The 19953-nt window shown below is 39.0% G+C and overlaps 1 protein-coding gene and 1 non-coding gene across 3 annotated transcripts in view; both read left to right on the top strand.

Annotated features, from left to right (window-relative positions):
* THSD7B (thrombospondin type 1 domain containing 7B) overlaps positions 1-19953 on the top strand; it is a 1048668-nt gene that overhangs the window by 617833 nt on the left and 410882 nt on the right. The window lies entirely within an intron of this gene.
* Positions 2485-2557, top strand: TRNAR-CCU (transfer RNA arginine (anticodon CCU)). The gene has a single exon. It is a non-coding gene; the product is annotated as a tRNA-Arg (tRNA).

The following is a 19953-nucleotide window of genomic DNA, read 5'->3' as shown; positions in this document are numbered from 1 at the left end:
TGCTGTGTGATACTAGAGATAATTATGGTTTGTTTCCATTGCAAAATCACTTAGTGAATTCTGCAGAGACAGTGATCTTAAATTATGTAGAAAGTTACCCTATAGTAGCAAATTATTGTATCTATATTAAAAGTGTTTTCAATGGATTCTGGTTGGAGTCCAGATAGTCCTTCAAAGTAGACAACCTGTTGTTCAGTCACTAAGTTGTGTCTAACTCTTTGTGACCCCATGGACTACAGCCTGCCAGGCTTCCCTGTCCTTTACTATCTCCTGGAGTTTGCTCAAACTTATTTCCATTGATTCAGTGATACCCATCCAACCATCTCATCCTCTGTTGACTCCTCTCTTCTGCCCTCAATCTTTCCCAGAATCAGGGTCTTTTCCAGTGAGTCATCTCTTCACATCAGATGACCAAATTATTGGAGCTTCAGTTTCAGCATCAGTCAGTCCTTCCAGTGAATATTCAGGGTTGAATTCCTTTAGGATTGACTGGTTTGATCTCCTTGCTGTCCAAGGAAATCTTAAGGTTCTTCTCCAGCACCACAGTTCGAAAGCATCAATTCTTCAGGCTCAACATTCTTTCTGAGTTTTCCCCAAGTTAGACGCCAGCCTCAGAGAATTCCTAGTATTGGCTTGTTTGGAAATTTGCACTTCTAAATCAGTAGGATGGATCTCCAGTTTTAAGATAGTGGAGCAAAGGTATTTCTACTCTATTCTTTTCTCTAAAATTACTTCAAAACCAGCAAGAAAAACGTGAAAGAGTAACAAAAATGTAAACTTCAGTGAGATTCCTTTTGTAAACTTGTTTCCAGAGAACAAGAAGCACAATAAGCTCACCTTCAAGCAAATTTAGGAGTCGTCTATAACCTCAGTCCTGTAATGTGGAAAGTGGATGGAGATACAAGTAAAATATGGGGTAACATCTTATGGAAAAATCTGAACAAACTTTTTGGCCAACCCAATAATTTGCAGAGCAGGGTTATACCTAAGTGTGTATGGGGAAGGAGGGTTGAAGAGAAACAAGGTCTTCTGGCCTGAACAACTCCAAAAAAGCACCACCTTCTACAGAAGGAAGTGTAGAAGGAAGTGCAAGGCTCTGTGTGTGTGTGTGTGTGTGTGCACGTGCACGTGCAAGTATGTGTTGGGGGTGGGGGCAAAATCAGGAGCTTTTGAGAGTCTGACTAAAGAGCCAGCTGTGTGCACTCGCCACACCCTGCCCCTCACCCTGGAGAGTCAGGCTCCTACCTTTTCCTATTCATGTAGGAGCCTGGAGGTTTTTCCTGCAGATGTGTAACCAGAGAGGTTGTGGATTTAAGACTACAGTCAGAGGGGGAAGGAGCCAAGGAGCCAAGGAGCCTCCTGCATGAAGTCAGAAGAATCAAAGTAAGGAATTAGGAGATACTCAGCCCCTTCCTCCGCTGCTATAACATGCTGGTCAGGAGGCTTTTACCCCCTTCTGTCCCATGGAAGCCCAGCAATCTGGAAGCACTTACCATTTACATTTTTCTTTGAGGATATTTGTATCACAGAAGGAGCATGAATTCAGACCATAAAGTCCTGGAAAGGCCAGTTTGAGATTATAAATTCTCAAGAAAGAGTTTGGTCCCCTCACTGTCTCAGATTCAACTGTAGACATATAGTTCCCTGGTGGCTCAGAGGTTAAAGCGTCTGCCTCCAATGTGGGAGACCTGGGTTCCATCCCTGGGTCGGGAAGATCCCCTGGAGAAGGAAATGGCAATCCACTCCAGTATTCTTGCCTGGAGAATCCCATGGACGGAGAAGCCTAGTAGGTTACAGTCCACGGGGTTGCAAAGAGTCAGACACGACTGAGCGATTTCACCTTACCTTATAGTGGCCGTGGCAAAATGTGTTACTTGGCATGTCTCTTTCCAGCCTGTCCTTACACTGAGGGCCAGCCTTTGTGGTCATCACTTCTGGCATGGAGGGTTTTATGAAATTCTCCATAACAGACCTTAAAGTCATGAAAGTGGAAACTTAAGTCTCCAAGATTTTATAGAAACCCTGAGGATACAGTTTGTCTCTCTTGTGTACCTTGCATCTTGAACTTTTACTTTGCTTTTGCTTCATCGGTTCCTTTCCTCTGGGCCAACCCTGCAATCTATTTAGAACAGATATATTTTACCCAATGTCCTTTTTTTTCCTTTTTCATGAAGAAAGCTTTTTATGATTTCTAAACAATTATGCCATCCCAAACAGAAGTGCTCCTTGTTTTATCCCACTGTGTTTATATTGCCGATTAACTGATTTGCAGTAAGAATACCTTTTTACTCAAAAACAGGAAAACAAAGAAATATAGAAAGGTAAATAGAATTACAGCTGTCCCTTAATATCTATACAGTCTTCAAGGAAATGGGCATTCGGATTCCTTTGTCCTAACTGTGCCCTCCTTCAAGGAAAAGACTGGATATTCTCTCTACACAACTTCTTGTGCTTGATCTGAATTAAGAAGAGATGATAAGGACTTCCTTGATGGTCCAGTGGCTAAGACTTTGCTCTCCTAATGCAGGGGTCCTGGGTTCAATCCGCAGTCAAGGAACTAGATTCCACATGCTGTAACTAAAGATCCTGTAGGCTAAACTAAGATGCAGCACAGCCAAATAAATAAATATAAAAATAATTGTATAAAAAAGAAGAAGTGATAGCTCAGCTTCTATGGAAAATGAAAGTATAAAAGGAAGAAACCTAAATATTCCAGCATACTTTGATGTGTCTACCCTTCACAGGGTAGAATATCAGTACTAAAACAAGAACAATTAAGAATGTGGACATGTTAGAAGGGGAGTGAGTTTGTCTGTGGATACTGTGGTCTGATTCTTGTTTTGCTATTCACAGTGACTATTTTAAAGCTAGTTTAATGGACTTAGCAGTGTTTTTCTTTAGGATAGTGCTTTCCTCTCATTCAGAAGTTTGTGGGTGTACTCTATCATACCAGAGAGACTTGACATCTATGACACTATAGTGGATACAGAGTAAGTACTGGAGATCACAATTGTGCTGCCTTAGATATTCTTGACTTCCAAAAGTACCTGCATCCTCTTTTGGTTTGTTCTCACGGAACAATGTTTATGGGGACCAAGGGAGGCAGATCTCTAATCTTCTATCAAATCTTTTTGTTCTTCCTTAAATTGGTATTTATCACCATGAGAGGCATAGACTTCTTCCTTTTTGTTCAGAGGATCTTGTTATGTTTTTTAAATTGAGTTATAATAAACATACAATATTATATTAGTCTTATGTACAACATACTGTTTTGATATTTTTATTCATTAATTTTATTCACTATTCATTGTGAAATGATTTCAGCAAAGAGATTGGTTATCATCCATCACCATACAAAGTTGCTACATTCCCTATGTGTACATTACAACCCCCTGACTTATTTTATAGCTGGCAATCTGTACTTTTAATAAAGGGTTCTCTTTCAAAGTTATGATGTATAATGCAGGGCACCCAAAGCCTGCGCTCTATGACAACCTGGAGGGATGGGGTGGGGAGGGAGGTGGGAGGAGGGTTAAGGAGGGTGGGTACATATGTATGCCTATGGGCAGTTCATGTTGATGTGTGGCAAAACCATCACAATACTATAATTATCCTCCAATTAAAATAAAGATTTTTACTTTTTTTAAAGGCGCTCTTCCAGAAAAAACAACAACAACAACAACAACTTGGGCAAAGTAATCCACTTTCAATATAAGTTCTGGGTTACTTTTATTTTTAAAAGTCAGAGAGTTAGAATAGGTAGGATGATGTTAGTGCTTCCCTAGTGGCTTTGTGATAAAGAACCTGCCTGCCAATTCAGGAGACTCAGGAGACGCAGGAGACGAGGATTCCATCCCTGGGTTGGGAAGATACCCTAGAGAAGGAAATGGCAACCCACTCCCATATTCTTGCCTGGAGAATCCCATTTGACAGAAGAGCCTTTCTACAGTCCATGGAGTCACAAAGAGTCGGACATGACTGAGTGCTCACACATATATCCACAAAGATACACATGAGGATTAAGTTAAGTTTGCTAATATCCTTTCATTTTAAAAGTTTAAGAGATTATCTCTGAATGATTAGACTTTTTAATCTCCAGGTGGAGGCAGTCATAGTCCTTAGTCATATAAGTTACACAGATTTATTTTTTGTCATATTCATCTACATAGATCATAGCAAGAAATTGTTTCAGTGGATTCAGAGAAGAAAACAAATATACAGAATTTATGACTGAACAATCGTCAAAAACAAAGACTGTCACTGTCATCTCTATTTTTATGTCTGGTGAAGGAGGGAGAGGGGGAAGATAACTTCTTCCATTTAGCTTCAAAACTTGAATGAAAATGAGCTACATTAGCTATGAACTGTGGACATTTCCAGGAGAGAGTCAGGAGTAACTAGCTACCTCCAGAACTCGGTCCACAGATGTAATTGTTTCTTAAATGATTAAAGATTTTTGGTGATATCTTTCCTGTCTATTTCAAGAAGGAAGTACTTGATACCGCTTGTGACCCCATATCAACTAGAGTTTCCAGTCTAGACAATGAGAAACACTATTTTCAAAAACTCATATTTTCATTTTTTGGTAACTGTGAGTTCATCTGATAGACAATAAATTATCCAACCCCAGGATCCTTTGTGTCAAAGATCATTCTTGGAGGAATTTGTAACTTCAGTTCTGATTTCAACATCAGAATAAACAGTTGGAGGACATGATGTTCTTTGTTAATTTGTCTTACTAATCATCACCTGATATGGAAACAATTTATTATAAAGATTCTAAGAAACTTTAAAAATCTCTTTTAAATATAATTTGTAAAAGTGTGTAAATAAAAAAAATCAGGTTAGAGTGTAGAAATTAAATTGACAATGTAAAGCAGCTCTCTAAGTGAAAATATCTTGAGTTTTAACAAAAGAGCAGATTTTGTAATACCATAGGCATTGGTTTAGAGAGTAAAATGTGGGACTTGTAGCAAAGATTGCATTTTAATAAGTGAATAATGATTCTGAGTGGTTATTTTTCATTTCTTTGCATGTTTTAGGGTAGGATTAGCTATGTGGCTTTCATGGTTCCTGCAGGTAAAATATGCACATTTTTTCAAAAATTGGCAATAAATTAGAAATAAATATTAAAGGAGGTGAGTGACCTAAGGCATGGGCATGATGCTTTACTTAACGTAGTGTGAACTAAAATTCAGAGATGTTGTCTCATGCCTTTCTCTCTATTTTTAACATAATAAGCTATAATGCAAAGCACAAAGTAACTCCTCTGTCCACCTCCACCCCACCCATATCACCAGCAGGTATTTTTCCCTGATGGAATGAGTGGAGGGTGGGAAGGATTTTTTTTTTTTTTTCCCTTTGAGGAATACAGTTATTTGCTAAACCAGGAGCAATAATTTTCTCTTATGACTTGCACGGCTCTTAGTTACAGAACTATCTTCCCTTCAGGAATGTTAATATGAATTTCAAAGTCTACTGCAAGCTGTGTAAATGTAATAGGATTATGCTTCTCTCGTTCAGGACCAGAATTCAGTATCTTCAAATAGATATGAATCTCCAGGCCTCCCTAAGCTCTCAGGTTACTAAGGTCAAGGTATTCATTTCTGTTTAGCCCAGTAGCTATTTTGGGGTTGTATCAGAAGGAGGTTAAGTTTACATTTTTATTTGCATTTCTAAAGGAAACAGAAACCTCAGCATTCCTCTAGTAGCAGCAAGAGGAGAATGAGCCCTCACTAACATAAAAGGCTCTAAAAACTAACAGAAGAGCAACGAAACTCAGACAGACCTCTGCTCTGGATTTGAATATGGTTGACTCTTGAATAAGATGGGTTTAAAATGTACAGGTCCACTTTTATACAGATACTTTTCAATAAGCATAAAGGTAGCTCTCCATATTCATGGGTTTCATATTTAAGGATTCAAGCAACTGTGGATCAAGTCTTCATTTGTGACTGGTTGAATCCACAGATTAGGCATTGGTTTGATCAGTGGATACAGAGGATCATTTTATATAAGGGACTTGAGCATTAGTGGATTTTGGTATCTAAGTGGAGCTCCTGGAACCAAAGCCTCTCATATACCAAGGATTGACTATAGTTTCAAAAGTTATAGAACAAGTAATTTTTTTAGGCCAATCACATTTTGAAGGATTCACATGGGGAGACACAAAGCAGTCTTTTAACCCAGATGCATGCGTGTGTGTGCTCAGTTGCTTCAGTCCTGTCTGACTCTGTGTGACCCTATGGACTGCAGCTGCCAGGCTTCTCTGTCTATGGGATTTTCTTTAGGTAAGAATACTAGAGTGGGTTACCATTTTCTCCTCCAGAGGATCTTCCCGATCCAGGGATTGAACCCATGTCTCTTGTGTCTCCTGCATTGCAGATGGATTCTTTTAACCACTGAGCCATCTGGGAAGCTGTGAAGAACGATAACTAAAACTCTATTATAGTCAATTAAACTCAGTAGGTTTAAGGATGATCAACCTCATAACAAGATCCTGAAAGGAGAAGCTCAAAGCAAGAAGGCCGGGTTGGGATCAACCAAGGCTTTGTAATTACACCACAAAGGGTTTTGAAAGCCTATACCACAGTAGTAACTTTGGGAATGGATCAGAGGGAATATACATAAAAGGAATTTTATGGAAAAATAAGAATGTATAGCTACAGTTATACATAGTGTTGTACTGTGCTTAGTCACTCAGTCGTGTCCAACTCTTTGCAACCTCATTGACCGTAGCCCGTCAGGCTCCTCTATCCATGGGGATTCTCCAGGCAAGAGTACTAGAGTGGGTTGCCATGTTCTCCTCCAGGGGACCTTCCCAATCCAGGTATTGAACCCAGGTCTCCCACATTGCAGGCAGATTCTTTACTGTCTGAGCCACCGGGGAAGCTTCATTTATATACAGAGTAAAGGAAAATGAGGACTTTAAAAGATTCAATGGTTTTAAAATGTCCAATGAAAACAGTATCATCACAAAAAGTTGATATAAGTGACATAAATACCAACATAAAAATGGGAAGAAGGAGAGAGAGGAGAGAGATACACAATATTTGAGTATTGTTTAGAAAAAAATTTTTAACCTAGTAGATTTGAAGATGTAATTGTCTTTATTAGGTGATTCGTGAATCAGGCAGCAGCCCATCTAGCAAATAGCAGGGTGCTCCAAGGAGTTGTACAAATTGGAAGATTTATACAGGAAGAAGGATGAGGCAAGGGAGCTATTAACAAAAGAAAAGAAAGGATTTTGAGGCCAGGACTTCCATTTTGTGGGGGAGAAGGGATGTTAGAGTTGTATTATGCAGATTTCTTCTTCCTCTGGGGTTACAGAGGCCTTATGTGGCAGATTACCTGATGTGTGTAGACCAGACAATTCTAGCCTGGTACTTTGCTGGAAAAGGTCAAAAGTTCAATTGTGTTAGGTATTAAATCTAGATTTGCCATCATGGGCTTTAGCACAAGTAACGCCATTTTGGCCCTCTGTTTTTCTCTTTAATAATTAGCCCCCTTTACCTACTGAACTGACTGAACAGATCAGATTTTTAGCCTAAATGAGCAAGACGATAAAAATTTAAGGCCTTAACGTTAGTCTCAGCTACTGCATTGTTGACCTTTGATATGGTAATCATAGGTCATGATCATGATGTTTTTGCTGAACCATAGTGTTATTCACAGGTCACAACTTCAGATCCGCAATTTTTAAGTTGGTTATTCTCATTGCTTCTTTTCTGATGTTTTGGTCTTAGGAACATCATGTTCCTCCTGGTCAGTGGCTGCGAACATGCATTTGAAACTCATGAGAGGATACAGTGGACCAGGGATATTATTATTCTTAAAAACAGGATAATTTCTAGTGTTTGCAGTGCATTTCAGAAGACCCAAACCACTCAAAGGAACCCTTTGAAGGAGTCACACTTTTAAGCTAAGTGGCTTACTCATTGATCTTACACGCTTGAGTTTCAGCTTCCCCAGAAGTGTCAATCCAGGTACAGCATGTATAACACAGCACAGGCACCTCTTTGCTCAGCCCAAGAATGCTCAAGTGCTATCCTATTATCAAAAACAAGCTTGGCCTGAGAGTTCAATAGTTTTTTTGGAGGAAGCTAATACCAGACCACCTGACCTGCCTCTTGAGAAATCTGTATGCAGGTCAGAAAGCAACAGTTAGAACTGGACATGGAACAACAGACTGGTTCCAAATAGGAAAAGGAGTATGTCAAGGCTGTATATTGTCACCCTGCTTATTTAACTTATATGCAGAGTACATTGTGAGAAACGCTGGACTGGAAGAAACACAGCTGGAATCAAGATTGCCGGGAGAAATATCAATAACCTCAGACATGCAGATGATACCACCCTTATGGCAGAAAGTGAAGAGGAACTAAAAAGCCTCTTGATGAAAGTGAAAGTGGAGAGTCAAAAAGTTGGCTTAAAGCTCAACATTCAGAAAACGAAGATCATGGCATCCAGTCCCATCACTTCATGGGAAATAGATGGGGAAACAGTAGAAACAGTGTCAGACTTTATTATTTTGGGCTCCCAAATCACTGCAGATGGTGATTGCAGCCATGAAATTAAAAGACGCTAACTCCTTGGAAGAAAAGTTATGACCAACCTAGATACCATAGTCAAAAGCAGAGACATTACTTTGCCGACTATGGTCCGTCTAGTCAAGGCTGTGGTTTTTCTAGTGGTCATGTATGGATGTGAAAATTGGACTGTGAAGAAGGCTGAGCACCGAAGAATTGATGCTTTTGAACTCTGGTGTTGGAGAAGACTCTTGAGAGTCCCTTGGACTGCAAGGAAATCCAACCAGTCCCTTCTGAAGGAGATCAGCCCTGGGATTTCTTTGGAAGGAATGATGCTAAAGTTGAAACTCCAGTACTTTGGCCATCTCATGCGGAAAGTTGACTCATTGGAAAAGACTCTGATGCTGGGAGGGATTGTGGGCAGGAGGAGAAGGGGATGACCGAGGATGAGATGGCTGGATGGCATCACGGACTCAATGGACATGAGTCTGAGTGAACTCCGGGAATTGGTGATGGACAGGGATGCCTGGCGTGCTGTGATTCATGGGGTCGCAAAGAATTGGACACGACTGAGTGACTGAACTGAACTGAATATCTTCATAATGGAATCTGCAGTGTCTCTAAGAGTTAAAGAAATGTTCCTGATCATAATCTCATTTGTTATTAACTCTTAACCAGGTAGAAGGAAATGGCAACCCACTCCAGTACTCTTGCCTGGAAAATCCCATGGATGGAGGAACCTGGTAGGCTATAGTCCATGGGGTTGCAAAGCGTCAGACAGGACTGAGCGACTTCACTTTCACTTTCACTTAACCAGGGAATTGGAATCCTGCTAGAGGAATCAGTTCCTGAATCTTGAATGCCTCCTGGTGGGTCCTTCCTTGAGCCCTTGGGAGCATAGTTAGGTAGCCTAAGATGGGAGCAGCCATCTAGGCATTGATAGGCCTAAGGAGAATGAGGAGAATGATTACTACCACAAACACAAGACTTACCAGTGCACAACTCATTCCTGTTTGGAAGTATAAAGAGTGGCTTCATTCACAAGGACTGTTGTGTTTACCCATTCAAGTCAGGAGTCAATCAGATTTTTAACACACATTGGAAGACAATGTCCTAGCCTGCAATAGAGTCATCTTAAATTCTAGAGGTTGCTCCCTCACACCCCTGTACAATTCCTTACAGAAATGACAGCATTATCTTCCCAGGCCAACGAAAATGTGAAGGAAAAAAAAAAAAAAAAGAAAGGAAGGTTTTCATGTTTAGCTAAAGGAGGAGGTGTTGATCTGGCATCTTGAACTGAAGCAGTCTACCTACGTTGATGTCAGCTACTTCCCTTCCTTGAGTCAGTGGTCTCCAGCATTTGCATAAGACCAGGTGTCAGGTGGAGTCCTCCTGAACTGTGAGATGTGTGTCAGTACATTCTAGTTTTGCAGCAATGTCAGTGGTCAGGAGTTCATGGTGAGGTCCTTTCCAATGAGGTTTAGGGCTGTCTTTAAGCTCCCTTCCAGATCAGAAGGGTGGGAGAAAATTGGAAACATTAGTTGGTGAGTTGTAGCCAGATATTTGAGGAAGCTAGAACACTTCAAGATCCAAGTTCACAGGTATCTAACAAAACCCCAAAGATAATTAACAGGGCTAGAATCTAATATTTGCAAAGTTGGAAACAGTTTTTCTCTCTACAATTACTTCCATTTTTTACCAAATATAATAACAATGAAACTTATTTGCTTATATATAACTTAGCCTGCCAATTTTTTTATTATTACTTATTTTTAATTGAAGGATAATTGCTTTACAGAATTATGTGGGTGTTTGCCAAACATCCAACATGAATCAGACATAGGTATACATATCCATAGGTATCCCCTTCCTCTTGAGCCTCCCTCCCATCTTCCTCCTATCTCATCCCTCTAGGTTGTTACAGAGCCCTGGTTTGAGTTTCCTGAGTCTTATAGCAAATTCCCACCAGATATCTATTTTACATATGGTAATGCAAGTTTCCATGTTGCTGCCTAGTCATTGATATAAGTGAAGCAAGACTAATGATTGATCATAAAAATTATCTTTTAAGACAGCTTTGCTGAAACCTTATAAGCCAGGTACCAGGCTGATTTTTCCAAGCAGTTGCTTAAAGCTCTATGGTCATATGTAAGTCTATTCACAACTCTCTCAAAGATGACATTGCAGTCAAAGTGATGGGGATATAGCTAGTCTTTCTAATTGTGCCCTATTACAAGGAGAACAGATTCTTACTAAACTGATACTCGCTGAAAATTTCTGAATTTTGGAGCGATCAGGTAGGAAGAAAACATCAGTGTTTCATCATTGTAAAGCATAATTCACCAGGTTCAAGTAAGTCATAAATAGCTTAGGAGAAAAGGTCTCCTTAAATCTGGAAAAATGAAACGTTAGCACGTCCTCCGTGGTTTAGTGGTTTCGTGTAACTCTACTTGTTCTGCTTGCGGTCAGTTTTTCCATTCGTTCTCTCCATCTTGCCTGGTGATTGAGGGTGACAGGGCGGTGATAATTCCCAGAAGTTTGCCAGGTTTTCATTAAGGCTGATATGATTTGCCCAGTGAAGTGGTACCTTGATCACTGGAGATAGTGGAAGTTGTATCCCAATCGAAAAACACACTTTCTAATGCTTTCTTTGCCACTGTGAGGGCACCAGCCTTGTGACAGGCGATGGCTTCAACCCATTTAGAGAACACGCATCCATACAGTAAGAACACACTGAAAACTCACACTAAGTGACAGTTGAACAAGTTTCTGCTGTAGGTGTTCAAAGGGTCCCCAGGGAGGATATTTGAGACCTCTAAGGATGAAAATAGTTTTGCTTAAATGTACTATGATAGATGAAGAAATGCAAAGACCTAAAAATGGGGTTTACCAGAGGGTCAGGAAGAACTAACTAAGTGGTTGTCTTGGGTTTCTCATAGTTGGAACTGTTTGTCTCACTTATGGTTATTGTTTGCTCATCTTAATTTCTCTGATTCAAGAGCAGAGGGTTGCCATGTTACAAGGACATCAGGATGGCAAAAGTTTGGTAATGAGAGGTCATTTTTTGCAGAAGCAGAATGGACTTTATCCACCTGTGCCACAATCGTTACAGATTTTGTTGCTGCTGCTTTAATATGAAAGTCAGTGAGGGTACCCCCCCCCCCACACACAAACACAGTTCTCAGGTTCATTTATTCCTCTTAGTGTTAGCATCAATTTTGATGACAGGCAACAGTTTATGGCAGGGCATATCAAACTTCTAGGACTTCCACATAATTTCATGTATTCCTAAATAGACACAATGTCACAGCTTCTTATTTGACTGTGTTTCCCATGTGATTTAACATATTGAATATCAAGTAAGTCTAATTAGCTTGACAAATAGTTTGGAATGTTCCAGGGGTTCTCTGGAAAAATCCCACAGTTGCTTCCAGGTCATAAAGACTTTATTTTTAGAATTTGATTTGGGGAAGTTTGTCAAAGACATCCGGGCTTCCCAGGTGACACTAGTGGTAAAGAACCCATCTGACAATGTAGGAGACATAAGAGATACAGCTTCCATCCCTGGGTGGGGAAGATCCCCTGGAGGAGGCCATGGCAACCCACTCCAGTATTCTTGGCATGGAGAATCCAATGGACAGAGGAGTCTGGTGGGCTACAGTCCATAGGCTCACAAGGAGTCAGACATGACTGAAGTGACTTAGCATGCATGTAGCATACACATCAAAGACATCAAAAGGTTTGAAAACTTGACTAAATGGGATCACAGATCAATATGAAACAAGTTATCTATTTAGAAATTGAAGGAAATTAAGTTTTAGTTTTGTATAAGTACACTGATATTAAAGCATAATTAAAAGGTAAACCCTTTTTTTTCAGTTCTTTTTTTTTAAGTATTTAAATTGTTTATTTGTGCATAACAAGTGGTTTCTTCTCTTAACAAATCCTTTGAACCTGAGATGAAAATTAAAACTTGTGGCAAAACAACCATCAAAACTTCAGTATCCCCAGTCACAACTTGCTGGCTTCTACTTTGTTTTTTTTTATTTTTATTTTTATTTTTTATTTATTTATTTTTTTAATTTTAAAATCTTTAATTCTTACATGCGTTCCCAAACATGACCCCCCTCCCGCCTCCCTCCCCACAACATCTCTCTGGGTCATCCCCATGCACCAGCCCCAAGCATGCTGCACCCTACGTGAGACATGGACTGGCAATTCAATTCTTACATGATAGTATACATGTTAGAATTCCCATTCTCCCAAATCATCCCACCCTCTCCCTCTCCCTCTGAGTCCAAAAGTCTGTTATACACATCTGTGTCTTTTTTCCTGTCTTGCATACAGGGTCGTCATTGCCATCTTCCTAAATTCCATATATATGTGTTAGTATACTGTATTGGTGTTTTTCTTTCTGGCTTACTTCACTCTGTATAATTGGCTCCAGTTTCATCCATCTCATCAGAACTGATTCAAATGAATTCTTTTTAACTGCTGAGTAATACTCCATTGTGTATACGTACCACAGCTTTCTTATCCATTCATCTGCTGATGGACATCTAGGTTGTTTCCATGTCCTGGCTATTATAAACAGTGCTGCGATGAACATTGGGGTACATGTGTCTCTTTCAATTCTGGTTTCCTCGGTGTGTATGCCCAGAAGTGGGATTGCTGGGTCATAAGGTAGTTCTATTTGCAATTTTTAAGGAATCTCCACACTGTTCTCCATAGTGGCTGTACTAGTTTGCATTTCCACCAACAGTGTAGGAGGGTTCCCTTTTCTCCACACCCTCTCCAGCATTTATTGCTTGCAGATTTTTGGATCGCAGCCATTCTGACTGGTGTGAAGTAGTACCTCATTGTGGTTTTGATTTGCATTTCTCTAATAATGAGTGATGTTGAGCATCTTTTCATGTGTTTGTTAGCCATCCGTATGTCTTCTTTGGAGAAATGTCTATTTAGTTCTGGCCCATTTTTTGATTGGGTCATTTATTTTTCTGGAATTGAGCTGCATAAGTTGCTTGTATATTTTTGAGATTAGTTGTTTGTCAGTTGCTTCATTTGCTATTATTTTCTCCCATTCAGAAGGCTGTCTTTTCACCTTGCTTATATTTTCCTTTGTTGTGCAGAAGCTTTTAATTTTAATTAGATCCCATTTGTTTATTTTTGCTTTTATTTCCAGAATTCTGGGAGGTGGATCATAGAGGATCCTGCTGTGATTTACTTCTGAGAGTGTTTTGCCTATATTCTCCTCTAGGAGTTTTATAGTTTCTGATCTTACATTTAGATCTTTAATCCATTTTGAGTTTATTTTTGTGTGCGGTGTTAGAAAGTGATCTAGTTTCATTCTTTTACAAGTGGTTGACCAGTTTTCCCAGCACCACTTGTTAAAGAGATTGTCTTTACTCCATTGTATATTCTTGCCTCCTTTGTCAAAGATAAGGTGTCCATATGTGTGTGGATTTATCTCTGGGCTTTCTATTTTGTTCCATTGATCTATATGTCTGTCTTTGTGCCAGTACGATACAGTCTTGATGACTGTGGCTTTGTAGTAGAGCCTGAAGTCAGGCAAGTTGATTCCTCCAGTTCCATTCTTCTTTCTCAAGATTGCTTTGGCTATTCGAGGTTTTTTTGTATTTCCATACAAATCTTGAAATTATTTGTTCTAGTTCTGTGAAAAATGTGGCTGGTAGCTTGACAGGGATTGCATTGAATTTGTAAATTGCTTTGGGTAGTATACTCATTTTCACTATATTGATTCTTCCGATCCATGAACATGGTATATTTCTCCATCTATTAGTGTCCTCTTTGATTTCTTTCATCAGTGTTTTATAGTTTTCTATATATAGGTCTTTAGTTTCTTTAGGTAGATATATTCCTAAGTATTTTATTCTTTTTGTTGCAATGGTGAATGGAATTGTTTCCTTAATTTCTCTACTTTCTCATTATTCGTGTATAGGAATGCAAGGGATTTCTGTGTGTTGATTTTATATCCTGCAACTTTACTATATTCATTGATTAGCTCTAGTAATTTTCTGGTGGAGTCTTTAGGGTTTTCCATGTAGAGGATCATGTCATCTGCAAACAGTGAAAGTTTTACTTCTTCTTTTCCAATTTGGATTCCTTTTATTTCTTTTTCTGTTCTGATTGCTGTGGCCAAAACTTCCAGAACTATGTTGAATAGTAGCGGTGAAAGTGGACACCCTTGTCTTGTTCCTGACTTTAGGGGAAATGCTTTCAATTTTTCACCATTGAGGATAATGTTTGCTGTGGGTTTGTCATAGATAGCTTTTATTATGTTGAGGTATGTTCCTTCTATTCCTGCTTTCTGGAGAGTTTTTATCATAAATGGATGTTGAATTTTGTCAAAGGCCTTCTATGCATCTATTGAGATAATCATATGTTTTTTATTTTTCAATTTGTTAATGTGGTGAATTGCATTGATTGATTTGTGGATATTGAAGAATCCTTGCATCCCTAAGGTAAACCCTTATAATAGTTTAATTTTTGCCTGCCAGATTACACAAGGAAAAGTTATCTTTCTCTCTTCAGCCTTTTATGCATACTTTTGGAGCTTTTTATATACTTTTGATTTATTCTTTATACCCAGAAGTTCTAGTTTAGACAAAATTACTCTAATTTCCCTGAACACAAATGCATCTTTATATCTCATCTTTTTTTTAGTAAAAAACACATCCTACTTTTCTTGCATAAGGAAAGGTTTCCTTTTTTCTTTCTTTTTTTTTTTTTTGGTTTTTACAATTTTCAATTACATTTGAATTCCTAATCCTTTAGAAACTTTAATTTTTAGTGAAAATTTAGGAAATAAAAAATCATGGACTGTCTTTTAAATGACTATTTTTTAAAACAACTGTTACATTAACAAAATAATAAATATTTTTATAATCTCTAGAGACATGGAAATTTCTCATCATAACACTAAACATGTTTACTGGTAGAATCAAATTTATCTTTAGTATCTTTGTAATAAGAAGCCCAAAGTAGATATACCTATGTTTGTTAATGTTTCCATATTTTTTTTTCTTATTTGGAAATACTCTAGATATTCAATGAATTCTCATCATTTAACTTAACTTAGCAAAGCTCTAAGATACCAAAAAGAATTTTAGAAGCTATTTATAAGTACATATACTATAAAACGTAATTATTGCTAAGATGTTTCTCTGTATCTCTTATCCAAATTACACTGCATCTATCTGAGTCATTTGCTCCCACAAATTAGGTTTAGATTACCTATGAAAACTTCATCATATGAGCTTATGTTTCTTCCTGACAAATTTTAAGCCTATGTAGAATAAAAGTATTATATTTAAAGCTGATAGCTCCAAAGATATGTCTGTTTTAGTAATCCAACAAAGTTAAACTAGCTTTTATTTACCAAAGATAATCTTAGATCACATGAACTCGAAATAATCATTTGGGTTGGTTTCTGTATTTCTGATGAGAGTTTTAGAATAGTCAGTCCTTAAAGTGCTTGACCTTCAACCCAATTAAGTAGAGTTCCTTTACAGGTTAATTTTGATATGCTCTCTTCAGTTCAGTTGCTCAGTCGTGTCCGACTCTTTGTGACTCCATGAACCACAGCATGCCAGGCCTCCCTTTCCATCACCAACTCCCAGAGTTTACCCAAACTCATGTCCATTGAGTCAGTGATGCCATCTAACCATCTCATCCTCTGTCATCCCCTTTTCCTCCTGCCTTCAATCTTTCCCAACATCAGGGTCTTTTCAAATGAGTCAGCTCTACTCATCAGGTGGCCAAAACATTTGAGTTTCAACTTCAACATCTATGGGTAGAAAAATACCACTTATCTACAGCATACATACGTATGGGCATATGGGCAGACACATAGACTCAGACACCTTATAATTTTTAATATCTGTTGAGGAGACTTGTGGATTTGTGAGACTTCTCATTACCCCAATTTCAAATGTCTTCTGTTTTCCCTTCTGATGAGAACCATTTTCATTTCAAATAATGGTTCTTAAGTTCTAGAGGAGATGGGTGTAGAAAATCTATACCACAAAGGCAAAGAGAAGGTATCCAAGATTCTTCTGACATGGAGTTTTGGGAGCCAGATTTGCAGGACATTTCTGTTTCAAGTGTCCCGTTACCTATGAGTATTTTGAGATAAATACTTACTTTTAGGATTGGCAAAAGGACTGACATCCTCAGTCCACGTATTATTGGAATGTTTCTTTCCATCCTGGTACACCTAGCTTAGGAAGAGGACTTAAAAAAAACAAAACAAAACAAACAAACAAAAAAACAAAACAAACCCTAGCAGGCACTGATAATCATGACCAAATTTCAGACTTGTGAACTCCCATTTTTCACCCTTTTATTTATTCATGGATTTCAGGAGGTAATCCATTTACAAATCCTCCTTGGGTTTAGGAAAGTAATTATGGCCTTTCAATTGACCTTTGACCTAGAAGTGAAAGGTGTCTAAGTAAAGTCTCCTGTAGTCTCAAGGTATCCCTATTTTAAAATGTAGAGTACTCAAATAAAAGGGGATCGAGTGGAGCCATAGAGAAAGGGGATAGAGTGGAGCCACAGAGAGGATGCCAGTCATCAGGAGACTCCAACCTCTGGCATCTGATGCCTGATGATCTCAGATGAACCTGATGTAATAATAAAAGAAATAAAGTACACAATAAATATAATGCACTTGAGTTATCTCAAAACTATCCCTCCTCTGAGTGCATGGAAAAACTGTCTTCCACAAATCAGTCCATGGTACCAAAAAGGTTGTGGACCTCTGTATATATCAGTCTTACCATATTTTCATTTCAGGCACCTTTAATCTCTAATTTATCAGTAGCCTTTTGCAATGATTCAATGAAGCTATTTTGGAATTTTGAAAACATTTGGAGACTTTTGCATAATCCTCATTTTTTAATTTTCCTCATAATTTTTGCTTTTAAGTGCACTTTTAAAATGATTTTATTTATTTGGAACATTCCCCCATAATGGTTGTTTTTAATTCTAGGCAGTTTTTAGTAAAACTTTGCCATTTTGTTAAATATATTCAGCTTCTAGAACCATCATTCTTAAACATAAAATAAGCAGCTGTGCCAGAAAGTAACACTCTTTGGATGTAAAATACACCATTTCTTTTATCTGGGCCTTTGGGTTTCTCAGAGCCACATTAATCAGCTTCCAGTTATTTCTGATACTCCCATCAATAACTTTTCTTTATTTAATACCTACCGGAGGCTTCCCACTGAACCCAGTCCAGCAATGTCAGACTCAGTCTGGTTCTTGAACCAGACAGTCTGATTCCAGAGGCAGTCCTGTTCTTAAGTTGGACCCAGTTTAACTCCAAGGTAACCACCACTGATTCCCGTGGAATTTTAGACTGAGGAAAACCCAGCAGACCTCAGAAAATGAGGATCATGGACCGATTCCACACAAGTGGAGCACTGTAGCTTCCAGCAGTTCCCAGCATGCAATCTGTGGAAGGATCACAAACAAAGAATTATTGACTAAACCTTCAGCCATTCCCAGTGTGAAATACAGAAGCAGAGGCCTAAGGTTTTCCACCCAGGGGATTACTGTCTGAAAAGCCAATCAGATCCAGAACTAGAAAGCAAAAATGTGGAGGTCAACCAAGAGGAACTCACCAATAGTCCTTGGATATGGGAGAAAGGCAGTGAACTCAAAGGATCACAGGGCGCCTCACCTGTGTTTCTCCTTGCCCCCAGATGCCATCAGAAGTTCACTTCAGATCTCATTGCCACCGATTTGTTAAAAAACAAAACTCAGCTGAGTAAATTTGAATCTCTAATAAGCTTTCTTAGATGATTCCTGAATCAAACAGCATCCCATCCAGCAATTAGAAGGACATTCTAAGGGGTTGTACAAAATGGAAGGTTTATGTAGGAAGAAAGGTGGGTCAAGGGAGCTATGCACAAAAGAAAAGAAAAAAATTATCTTCAGGTTATCCAGTTTCTTTGGTGGTGTCTGTGTGTGTGGTGTTAGTCGTGCTCAGTCATGTCCGACTGTTTGTGATCCCATGGACTATATGTAGCCCACCAGGCTCTTCTGTCCATGAGATTCTCCAGGCAAGAATACTGGAGTGGGTTGCCATTTCCTTCTCCAGGGGATCTTCCTGACCCAGGGATTGAACCAGGTTCTCCCATGTTCCAGGCAGATTCTCTACCATCTGAGCCATTGGGACAGAGAGAATGGCAAAGGGTACGTGTGTATGTGTGTGAGAGAGTGCTTTAAAAAAATATTGCAATATGGTTGATTTACAATGTTGTGCTAGTTTTAGGTGTACAGCAAAGTGAATCAGTTATACATATATCCACTCTTTTTAAAAGATGTGTTTCCCATGTAGGCCATCACAGAATACTGAGTAGAGTTTCCTGTGCTATACAGCAGATTCTTATTAGTTATCTTTTTAATATATAGTATATGTAGACCCCAGTCTCCAAATTTATCATCCCTGACCTCATGCTCTGTGTTTTCTACACCTGTAACTCTATTTCTGCTTTATAAATAAGTTCTTTTGTACATTTATGTTTTATATTCCATGGATAAGTGATATAGGGTATTTGTTTTTCTGTGTCTGACTTATCTTCACTCAGTATGATAATCTCTAGGTCCAACCACGTTGCTGCAAATGGCATTATTTTGAGTTTTTATTTATGACTAAGTAATATCCCACCCTTATGGCAGAAAGTGAAGAGGAACTAAAAAGCCTCTTGATGAAAGTGAAAGTGGAGAGTCAAAAAGTTGGCTTAAAGCTCAACATTCAGAAGATGAAGATCATGGCATCCGGTCCCATCACTTCATGGGAAATAGATGGGGAAACAGTGGAAACAGTGTCAGACTTTATTTTGGGGGGCTCCAAAATCACTGCAGATGGTGACTGCAGCCATGAAATTAAAAGACACTTACTCCTTGGAAGAAAATTTATGAGCAACCTAGATAGTATATTCAAAAGCAGAGACGTTACTTTGCCAACTAAGGTCCGTCTAGTCAAGGCTATGGTTTTTCCTGTGGTCATGTATGGATGTGAGAGTTGGACTATGAATAAGGCTGAGCACCGAAGAATTGATGCTTTTGAACTGTGGTGTTGGAGAAGACTCTTGAGAGTCCCTTGGACTGCAAGGAGATCCAACCAGTCCATTCTGAAGGAGATCAGCCCTGGGATTTCTTTTGGAAGGAATGATGCTAAAGCTGGAACTCCAGTACTTTGGCCACCTCATGCGAAGAGTTGACTCACTGGAAAAGACTCTGATGCTGGGAGGGACTGGTGGCAGGAGGAGAAGGGGACGACAGAGGATGAGATGGCTGGATGGCATCATGGACTCGATGGACGTGAATCTGAGTGAACTCAGGGAGTTGGTGATGGACAGGGATGCCTGGTGTGCTGTGATTCATGGGGTCGCAA

This window comes from Ovis aries, chromosome 2, assembly GCF_016772045.2.
Source record: "Ovis aries strain OAR_USU_Benz2616 breed Rambouillet chromosome 2, ARS-UI_Ramb_v3.0, whole genome shotgun sequence".
Classification (NCBI taxonomy): domain Eukaryota; kingdom Metazoa; phylum Chordata; class Mammalia; order Artiodactyla; family Bovidae; genus Ovis; species Ovis aries.
Note: the sequence above shows the minus strand (reverse complement) of the source record. Positions and strands in the feature narration are given on the sequence as shown.